The sequence below is a fragment of the Akebia trifoliata genome, chromosome 14 (assembly GCF_017979445.1).
Source record: "Akebia trifoliata isolate Shusen 1 chromosome 14, ASM1797944v1, whole genome shotgun sequence".
Classification (NCBI taxonomy): Eukaryota; Viridiplantae; Streptophyta; class Magnoliopsida; order Ranunculales; family Lardizabalaceae; genus Akebia; species Akebia trifoliata.
Window position 1 is genome coordinate 33,969,806 of NC_141388.1, and position 9,143 is coordinate 33,978,948.

A 9,143-nucleotide genomic window follows, 5' to 3' on the forward strand; every position below is an offset into this window, starting at 1 on the left:
TGCAAAATTAAGTTTACCCCCTTGACCATAAGTCAAGGTTGCATTGTTTTTTACTATTTAATTGTGAAATTTTTATATTTTTTCTATTTTCAAGATGCTCTTCAAATATTTAAATTATTAAATCAAAATTTCACTATTAAATCATCAAGAAAAAGCAATTTTAACTTACAGTAAACCTAATTTTGCATTTTATAAGGGAGTAAACCTAAAATCACCAATTTAACATGGAGGTGTTTTGAAAATAAATCGAGCTGGACTGACCTTGAGCTTGGATCACACATCGCACACCCTAACGTAAAAGTGAATAGGAAGCATAAATATTTCTTTTTCTTTTTCTTCTGTGCAGTTTGACAGGTGTGTGATGTGAGGTCCAATCTTGAGGTTACTTTAGCATTATTCTTCTAAAATATCCAACAAAACAAAGGAGAGAGAGAGAGACTCAATAATGGAAGACAAAGACGTTATACTCAATAATAGCATCTCCAGTTGTAAAATCAAGCGTGTGAGTTTGAGCTTGAACATACCCACGTGCGAACCTCAACAGCCCACTTCCTCCAACAACAGGCATCTCTCTCACCTTAGAGAACACAATGTTTCTCCCTAATATACTAAGTGTACGTACTCCCATTATACTTCCCTTCCATAAAAGCAAAGTTCAAAACCATCAACAACCCTAATTCACTTTGACATGCTGAAGCATACATCCCTTGAGCTTTTCCAACAATCTTAGATGTCAAATCTTTATATTTTATATTTTTTATATTTAATTATGTAATTTATATTTTTTAATAAATATTAGAATTTTATTAAACATGTTATATATGAATTGGGTCAGGTATACCTATATATAAATGGGTTGGGTTTGGATTTAAGTTTTTCACACGATTATTATATGAGTCGGGTTTGAATTTAGTAAATTTTCATAATACCCTTATTGACATGCTGCATTGCCAACCCTAGTTTTAAAAAGAAAAATGAATCAAGAATTTTTGGGCTTTTTATCATTAGTCTATAATAACATGCGGTATCTGTAATATTGGGGGTGGGGGAAATTGAGGTGTCAAATATAAATTCAAAAAGAATTTTTCTTCCAAAGTAGCTTTTACTGTCTACCACATCTCACTCTCTCATCCACTCATTAAGCACCTTAGAAAAGTCTCGTCTTCTTCTATATCTATCCACACACACAATCAAACCCAGCATTCACCCCAAACTCAAGCACCTAAGGACCACATACCCTTGATGAGTACTCTCATGGCTTTACGTAAATAGTTCATGGCTTTTTTCTAAATAGTTCATAAGTTTTGATTGGGCACGTGTTGATCTTCTATTCGTTAGATTGACAGTCCTATAAAGTAAAGTTTGATGGGTAACAAACTTCATATAAAGTAATATTACCTTGAAACTGTCAAAACTCCCGAGGGAGTTTTTTACTAAAAATGCAATAATTAGGTCAGCCAGGTAAATTTCTAAATATACAAAGTGGCCCGATTTTCTTTTTGAATAATTGGTGATCTTGACTTGGGAAATGGGACTGCCTCATGTTTTGGTCGGTCTACTTTTTGTTGTTTTATGACTTTATTATGGACAACAGCGTCAAGACTGGACTATCTTTGACATCTATCTGTCAGGCATTTGTTGAGGAGTCCGATCTTGAAGCGGGCAGCCCATTTCAAAATGTGAAGAAACCATCTTCGTCGCAAGACACATTTTGAATTTATTTCACACCCCTACAGTTTTGTCAAAATTAAATACATCCTTGAAAATGTCACGTGTAAATCAATGGAGTGGGTTTCTTCAAAATTTTGAAGCAGACGGATCGTTTCAAAGTTTTTCCTTTGTCGAGGTTGTTACACCCTAAGTTTCAAAGCTCAAAATCCTAATTTTAAAACTCATTGTATCGAGTCGGTATCAATGTGAGTCGACACCAAAATTTGATGGTGCCAACTTTTCAAAACTATTGGGTAAACCATCAAGTCAACTCATTAACTCAACCGAGTCAGATAATAAACTTGGCCGAGTTATAGAATTATATTAATTTAATATTTTGTGAAGAAAAAAATATATATACATTCTTCTTTATTTTTAAATATTTTTAAATTAATATATTTTTATTTTATTCAATCCAGTCAAATCACACGTTGGTGACTTGAAATACTCTATTAACAGCAGGTTGGGCAGTATCGACGTATCGTAGAGGTACGAGACGTCATCGTTGGGGTTCTCCATCAAACAGATTGTTGAGATAAGAGGAAAAACAATATTTGAAGCTCTCCATCAAATAGATGGTTGAGAAAAGAAAACAAAAATTTTGTAGAAATCATTTCTTTTTTTTTTACTGATGAATATAGAGATGTTATTGGCATCCCACCATTTACTTAATACACCCCAATTACTTAAATTATTTATCACTTTTCAACTAAAAATTAACCAACTCCTTTTAAAATATTTAGGAATTAATATTTTCATGTCAATGTATTCCTTCATAATAATTGCACAAAATAAGAAAAAGAGTCATAAATTTCCACTATCAACAATAATCCATAAAACTGAACAAGTTGACATCAATGATGATTGTCTACTCCAATCTTCTAATGATGTTGATCAATATTTGTAATAAGTAAAAGTTGGGGTGCCAATAAAAATTCTCTTAATATAACCCCTTTTGAGACAATTTTACTTGAAAATACTTATCACCTCAATCACCTTTTATTTGATGGATGGCCTCAGTGTTTTTTAAAAAATAATGAATAAAAAGTTGATCTATTCATGTCAAAATGAAAATCTTAGGTTCCACTCTTTATTTCAAGTCCATTTGGCTCCATTTTAGATGCCATTCTCTCGAGCACAAATAACTTTTCTTAATATACATAAACATGGGCCCACATAAAAGAACATAGCTAAAAACACTAAAAAGTTAACTTCCACTACATAAACATGGCCTACATGAAAGAAAATAAGTAAAAACGCTAAAAAGTTAACTTCCACTACATAAACATGGCCTACATGAAAGAAAATAAGTAAAAACACTAAAAAGTTAAGAAGAGAGAGAGAGAACTAAAACCACTAGAGAAAAATTCCAAGAATGAAGAAACATCAATAATGGAAGACAAAGACATTATACTCAACAACAGCATCTCTAGTTTTAGGATTAAACGTGTGAGTTTGAGCTTGAGCATACCCACGTGCAAACCTGAAGAGCCCACTTCCTGCAACAACAGGCATCTCTCTCACCTTTGAGACTATGGTGTTCCTCCTTAAAATACTAAGTGTGCTCCCATTATACTTCCCTTCCATGAAAGCAAAGTTCAACACCATTAACAATCCTATCTCACTTTGAGATGCGGACGCATAGATCCCTTGCGCTCTTCCAATGATCTTAGACATAAATTCTGGTCCTTCTGTTAATGGATCATCCATTATAAGTACACCTCCGAAAGCTATGGGTGATGTGTTAGTGGTTGGTGCCGATGCAACTTGAACTACTGTGGAGTTACGGCCGCTAACGATGTCGTGGAAGTAGAAATGAAGGTGACTTAGCTTCTCTTTCTTAAGGGCAATTGATTCTGGATTTAGGCTTTGAGAGAATTGATGGGTCTCGCCTTTAAGGGTGAAAATAGAGAGATGAGAAGAAAATGATGGTTTGGAGGGAAATTGAGGCCATAGGACTCACAGGGATATGGTCTTAATTTAGAGGCTTAAAGGTTGTATAATGTGTGTCTTCATAGATACGTCATATATATGAGTCATGCTGGGGTGACACAAACAGAGACACAGGGGTGACAAAATGATGTGGTGTTGTGTAGATGATTTTCTGCAAGATACGAGTAAAAAGTATCTATGTTTATGTGCACGCCACCACATCATTTTTGTCACCCTTGTGTCTCCATTTGTGTCATTCCAGCATTTTCCCATTTATATATAGATGAAGGTAGGAGTTTGTCTAATAGAGTCGTGATGATCTTCTGACTTAACTACTTGGCATACTCAATCGACACCTTTGACGTGATAGGTTTGGGAATCCTAGATCTGCTCTCCTTGAAATACAAACCATATCTTTTTATGGGGAAGTGCAGATTTGTATCCCGAGGAAAGCATATCTACGATTCTCAAACCCATCACATCAAGGGTGTCAATAAAGTATGCCACGTGGGTAAGTTAGATTATCACAATTCATATAGTAATTAGGATAGTTTTGGAAAATTAATTTTGAGAACTTGTATTGGCACCTAGATTTCTAATTATTGCACCAAATTATTGAAATTATATATTACACCCCCAAATAAATAGTAATACACTATTTAAAATGATAATTAATATTTTTACACCAAAACTTTTGGATTAAACCTAATTTCTTTTTTCAGGGAAAATTATGTAAAGGACCCTAGTGGAGGGACTTTTTTCTAATAGTTCATAAGTTTTGTGTGCTCTTTTTTTTTTTTTTTTTGGCTAAGCAATCATGGATATATATTAAAAATAAAATAAAGAAATTACATTTAGTAAATTTTCTTTTCTTAATAGTCATAGACCTAATCTCCCATATTTCTCACGATTGAATGCCCTAATAACCGTTCGAACTCATCGTTTTCATCCAAAAAATTAAATGTAGTATTTCAATCGAGTTTCAAATAGGGGTGCAAGTTAATTCAGTTCAAAATGAGAACCGAACCAAGCCGTGAATTTTGGATTGGTTTGGTTCAGTTTGGTTCTCAATTCAGACTTGATAAATAATCGAACCAAACCGAAAATTGAATCAATATATTATTTTAAAATAAAATATATTTTTTTAAAACCTTAAAGAATAAGTTTTTATTCTCTTTCCCTCCTCTACTCTCTCTCTCGTCTCTTGCGGCTGCGAGCTGCAGACTGCTCTCAACTTTGACGGTTAGAGTCATCTTACCTTCCTTCCTTCTTTCTCTTTCTCTCCTCTTGCAATTTGCAAGGCATGCGGCTATGGGGTTGCCTCTCAACTCCGACGGTCGGGGTCATCTTTCTTTCTCTCTCTCTCTCTCTCTCTCTCTCTTCTCTTGCAACTTGCAAAATATGCTGCTGCGAGCTACCTCTCAACTCCAACGACTGACAGATCATCCCTCCCTCTGCGATTTGGTTGCTTTTGTGAATGGGGTTGCTTACTTACCTATCTCTTCTATACTATTGAGTGATGAGTGTTAGTTAGATTATTTTTTGGTTGTTTATTTATTTATTTTGAAAATCATAAAAAACATTATTGTTTTGAAATAATTTCACTGTTTGTGCTCATGTTCTCTATTTTCTTGAAGGAGATCTTATTCTGTTTTTACCCTGATATTATCTTAGTTTCTATTCTCTTATTATCACTTTACAACTTTTGTTCTTAAATATTAGACAAAGTTTATTAAAAATAGGTATTTTTTTATATAACAAAAAAATATATTACATAAAGTTTTTTGGCAACCCATAGAACCAAACCGAATTAAGTTGGTTTGGGTTGGTTCGGTTCTAGTTCCTATATAATTGAACCGACCTTGGTCGATTCAATTCTGATTTTGCTCTAAATCGAACCAAGTTGCACCCCTAGTTTCTAAGACTCCATTCTATCATAAAAGATTTGAAAAGGAAGAAGAAGTCATTTTCAAGAGTTTTTTCAAATATTTTGAAGATGTATATAAAAAACTAAAGACCTATGTGGATTGACTTTTCTAAGTATTTCTGACTCTTACAGGGAGTCAGAAGCACTTTAAGGGTGTTTTGATAAATAGTTCCTAGAGAGAACTACTTTATTTTGGAGTCATTTTTATGCTTTTTCACAAAGTACCGATGGTGCTACTTCTCTAAACTACTCTTGCGCGAAGCCACAAAACACCATCAAAATGACGGGATTGGGACAAGTATGTCCCTCATAAATTTTGAAAATTACCCTAAAAAAGGTAATTTGAATGATATTATATTACTATCCATTAATGTGATGGCAGCCTTTTGGTGTAGCAATTGGGACAAGTAATCCCCTCATAAATTTTAAAAATTACAAGCATACCCTCAAAAATGCAATTGCAATAATATTATATTACTATCCATTGATGTGGTAGTAGTCTTTTGGTGTACCATTTAGGACAAGTATGCCCCTCATAAGTTTTGAAAATTACAAGCATATTCTCAAAAATGCAATTGAGTAATATTATATTACTATCCATTGATGCGGTGGTAGTCTTTTAGTGTATCATTTGGATTTGGATTTCTAAATCCCCCAAGTGTTCACTCAATGATTTATCCATGAGGGTTCCAAGTATGGTTGAAAATTTCTTCTTGCAAGATTGATATGAACAATTACATACAAATGTTACTATCCATTGATGTGATGAAAGCTTCTTCATATTTTTAATGATTGTATATATTAGCTCACAATATCCTCCATTTGTTTATAATTGTTGAGTGTTTATGTAAGTTTTCATAGATAAAAACAATAACTACTTTTATTTCTTTTTGAGCATAATTTATTGAGTTATAATGTTAAAAATAGTAACTGATATTTATAAGGGCATTCTAATCATTTTAACAAAATCTAAAATAATTCATAAACACAAAACTCTATCAAAAGTACTTCTGACAATACTTCTCAGAACCTGCAACTAAACACACAACAGTTATTCACCTACTTCAGACAGCATTTCAAAAAGTACTTCTAGGAATACTTATGTTCTAAGTACTTCTGGCTCTTGTATCCACACGGGCCCTAGGATTTTTTACTTTTTTTCTTAATTTTTGGAAAAAAAATCAATCAATGATGGTTCTTTTGATTTGAAATCATCTAAATAAGTTGTTTCTTAAGTTTTTATTTGATTTTTCCATGTATTTTAGTAAAAAAAAACTCAAAATTCGAAAATGAGTGGGTTTTACTAGTGGTAAACTTGACAATAAATAGTGGCAAGTTTGACAATAAAAGTTGTAAACTTGATAATAAATAAAAAGCGGTGAGTTCGACAATAAATAAAAAGTGGTGAACTTGACTATAAATAATTAAAAAAGCAGTGACTTCACTAATGATGAAGGACCATTAAGAAAGAAAAAATTTACTAAATGTCCTATCAAGCTACTGTCCAAAACTCATGGACTATTTAGAAACAAATCCCTCCATCAAGATCCTTTAAGTAATTTACCCTTTTTTTTATGGACCATAGGCCCCACTAACATATATCTCAACTAATTACATACATCCAAATCCGACAAGAATTGTCATAGTTAAAGGAACATGTTGGGGCTGCAACGAGAATTGAACCCACGACCTTTTGCACACAAGATGTCTAGCATAGAGAGATTAACCCAATAGACTTAACTATTGCATTTTTATTACAAAAACTCCCTTCAAGGTTTGACAACTCCAATGGAACTTTACTTTATGAAATTTTGTTACCCACCAAAGTTCACTTTATCAAGTTTGTTATCGTGTAAACCTTCTTGGAGTGGGGATCCACGTCGTAAAATTCGAATTTATGAGGTTAATTTGTTAGTTAACATGCCTTGGAGTGGATTCTAACTGCATCAATTTGTGGCATACAAAAACAATATATGATCACAGGGTTATAAATGACAAAATTCTTAGAACTTTAAAAAAACAAATGAATTTTCATGGTTGAATCTTAGTTTTAAATTTGGGATTTTGGTAGCCTTCGATTTTCAACACTTACAATCAAGTTCAAAAAGTTTTCTTTTTTTTTTTTTTTTTTCATTTTGAATTGTGTTTTTCCATGAAATCTAGAAGGCTGTGTTTTTCGATTGCTAATTTGTTAATCCATGTAGCCCCAATGACTCTTAGTAAGATTTGAAATCTTACTAAGTTAGTCATGGTAGCCTGATTCATAAAGTAAGGTTTGTTAAGTAACAAACTTGATAAAGTAAGCGAGATTTTGTAATAAAATTGCAAAAGATAGGTCTGCCCGATAAATCTCTCTAAAACATGTATATTGTCTAATTGATTATGTTGGACTGGGCAGCCCGATGGGCCTAACTCCCAAGCTTGATCCTGATTCTAAATATGAAAAATGGCTTAGTCCAGTCCAGCCCGATAGCCAAATGGACTTAATTAAATCCGGTCCATGATAGGTCAGACAAAACTCAGCCCATTAATAACCTTACGCCAACTGGACCAGACCCACTACCTTGGTTTTATATCAACCAAAATTAGTTGATTAAAAACAAGGTTGGATGATTTATTCTACTCCACAATAGTGACTAAATCACTCTCGAAAGAGTAGTAAGTGTTGAATAAGGAACTGTCATGTATTTAAGAAAATGGGCAAAAGTCACAAAAATAAACTACTTCATGTAGATTATCATAGTAATGTACATGACCAAGTAAGTAAATTGCATCATACCAACTTGCAACATTTGAGTACAAAATCTTGATTGATTTACAGTAGTTTGTTTGTAGCATTGTAATATATGATTAGATTAAACTCTCAGCAGATCTTGTAACGATAGGACCATGCATATACCTCTTCAAGTACCCAATAATGATCCAACATTAACCCCAAGGGGTTTGGCCTAGTGGCAAGCCGAGCCTTGATAAGCTCTTCAAGAAGAGTAGGTCAAGTGTTCGAAACCACACGAAGCTATGAATTTCCTAGGGCCACCCTCTAGGATCCAGTGAACCCTTGACTCCACTTCTGCACGTAGGATTTTCCAAGGGGGCAGTGCATGTGACTGCGGGATTAGTCCCAGCGGAAGGGTGGGGATACCCACAATATCCACACACACACAAAAAAATGATCCAACACTAAAATATGTGTTCTTTTATGGAAATTAAGTCATGGATGGTTTGTATACTTAAGGCTTCACATGTGAATTGGTCCAGTGAGCCAATTATCTTAGAGAGATACTTGATGTATACTCAAGATACATCTTTTATCCTTTGAATTTTGGATTTTGCATTTACACAGTCGAGATTATGAGTGAATATCTAAGTTCTTATTTCATGAGTCTATGGATCCCGACCCACACAACACCTTAAAACTCTCATTAAAACATTTCTAGATGCAAAGAAGAAGAAGAAATGGTTAAGTATCTTTAGGTGGGTGAAATAAGTAATACAGGTTAAAGTACATTTAGTAGATGTGTAAATAGTTATTTTAAAATTAATGTGGGTAAATTGCTTCAATATTTTGTTTGGA

General features: G+C 33.5%; 2 pseudogenes; both read right to left on the reverse strand.

Moving 5' to 3' along the window:
* Positions 1 to 367: 367 nt before the first annotated feature.
* LOC147386896 (dirigent protein 19-like) lies at positions 368 to 1,277 on the reverse strand (annotated as a pseudogene).
* A 1,514-nt stretch (positions 1,278 to 2,791) lies between these two features.
* Positions 2,792 to 4,895, reverse strand: LOC147386897 (dirigent protein 22 pseudogene; annotated as a pseudogene).
* Positions 4,896 to 9,143: the final 4,248 nt, after the last annotated feature.